This window comes from Bison bison, unplaced genomic scaffold (genome assembly GCF_000754665.1).
Source record: "Bison bison bison isolate TAMUID 2011002044 unplaced genomic scaffold, Bison_UMD1.0 scf7180017860533, whole genome shotgun sequence".
NCBI lineage: Eukaryota > Metazoa > Chordata > Mammalia > Artiodactyla > Bovidae > Bison > Bison bison.
In genome coordinates this window covers 9,494-11,615 of record NW_011491105.1, presented here as the reverse complement: position 1 = coordinate 11,615, position 2,122 = coordinate 9,494, and the positions used below count along the sequence as shown (strand labels likewise).

Below are 2,122 nucleotides of genomic sequence, written 5' to 3'. Positions count from 1 at the left end.
GTTTTTCCTCCAATGCTGTTTTCTTTCTGAAGCATTAATCTGATCAAACGATCCTTCTAATTACTTCACCGCTTACTATGTACAAGGTAACACATCAAAGTGTTCCAGGGAGCCAGCAAAATGGACACATTTGGATCCTGCCCCCATTGTGTTTACACTCTGCCAGAGAAGACAAAGAAAAATAAATAACCATACTACAAAAAAGAAAGTGATAAATTATGAATAAAAGGAGAGAAATTCCAACTAGGGAAGGAGCAAAGGCAACAGAAGGTTAGGGGCAGGCCATCTGAATGGGGTAGGATTCAATTAGGAAAGAAGCACAAATGAGTATTCAAGAAGGGAAGAGCCTGAGTAAAGAAGTCAGAAATGAGCATTACCGCAAGCACACTGGCATCTGAAAACTTTAAGTGCCAAGCACTGTTCCTAAAACTTTACCCAGGAGGCTTCATGGAAGAATTACAACACCCCATTTTGAGATGGGATAACTGATCCATGGAGGGTGTTGAGCAACTTCCACAAGGCTACAGAGTTAGCTGGGATTTGACGCCAGGAAGTCTGGCTGTGGAGCCTGAGGGTTGGTTCCTTGGCCACTCTCCTACCACAGTGGATGTGCACAGGGAACATGGTGACGGAAGCATGAGATTCACAACAAGGGAAAGAAGGAATCATAGAGCTGGATATGCAGGTTACTTTGCACAGCGGGGAGAGGAGGCTTGAGCTGCCCCAGGCATGGAATTTAGATGTTTTCTTGTTGGCAAAACAGAACTACTGCAGTTTCTGAGAAAGAGCTGAGCTTCAAGAAGATTCAGCTGATGCCGAAGTACATTAGGGGAGGGGAGGAGAAGGGGGGGACTAGTTAGGAGGTGGTCTGAAACTAGTTAGGAGGTAAGCAGTAATGGAGGCTGGAATCGGTAGGGAATGAAAACAAGGGGGCAGACTAAGAGAACTTCAGGAGAAAGCACACAGAAGTCTTGACAATGCCACCCCATCTCTCCTTGGTTTGCCATTCAAGGCTCTCCACAATTTGTCCCAAACACTCTTCCAAACTTATCATTCACTGAACACGCTCCATGCCTCATTTTCCACCTGGTCTTGATTGTGCTCCTTTATCCAGGGATATTCTGTACTTTTTCACTTACTCCTCTTATACTCCATGTGTACACATCTGACCCATTCTTGAATGTCCAGCTTTTATGCCCTCTCTTCTGTAAAGCCCTCCTGACTCTCCTCCAGCCGGAATTAATGGCTCACTCCTCTATACTTCCATTGTTGTGTTGGGGCACTCAGTCATGTCTGACTCTTTGTGACCCCATGGACTGTAGGGCGCCAGGTTCCTCTGTCCATGGAACTCTCTACGCAAGAATATTGGAAGCAGCCATTCCCTTCTCCAGAGGACCTTCCTGATCCAAGGATCGAACCTGGGACTCTTGTGTCTCCTGCAATTGCAGGCAGATTCTTTACCACTGAATCACCTGGGAAGCCCTCCTTTACTCCCATAGCACTTTGTACTTTCCTCTGGTCTAACACTCACCCCACTTTGAATGCACCTCCTACAGCACAGTCTACTTTTCCACAGAATCAAATCCAAAAGCCAGCATGGCATTCAAGGCCTTCCATAAAAGTGGTGGTTATTTGTACACTGCTATCTTTATCACTTGGGGGCTTCCCCAGTGGCTCAGTGGTAAAGAATCCGCCTGCCAACGCAGGAGATGCAGGCTCGATCCCTGAGTCAGGAAGATCCCGTGGAGAAGGAAACAGCAACTTGCTCCAGTTCTCTTGCCTGGAAAATTCCATGGACAGAGGAGACTGGTGGGCTACAGTTCATGCGGTCACAAAAGTTGGATACAACTGAGCGCATGCACGCACACACCTTGACCAATAAATCATGGGCATCTTAAGAATACAGGCCTTCTTCTTTGTATCCCACCATAGCATCCTGTGTTGTTGTTCAGTCGCCCAGTCGTGTCCAACTCTTCACGATCCTGTGGACTGCAGCATGTCAGGCCTCCCTGTCCCTCACCACCTCCTGGAGTTCGCCCAAGTTCATGTCCATTGCAATAGTGATGCCATCCAGCCATCTCATCCTCTGACACCCTCTTTTCCTTTTGCAATGGACATGAAC

At 47.2% G+C, this 2,122-nt stretch overlaps 1 protein-coding gene across 2 annotated transcripts in view; it reads right to left on the bottom strand.

Moving 5' to 3' along the window:
* Nucleotides 1-2,122, bottom strand: part of LAMP2 (lysosomal-associated membrane protein 2) — a 17,490-nt gene that overhangs the window by 10,734 nt on the left and 4,634 nt on the right. The gene's annotated exons all lie outside the window — the stretch shown is intronic.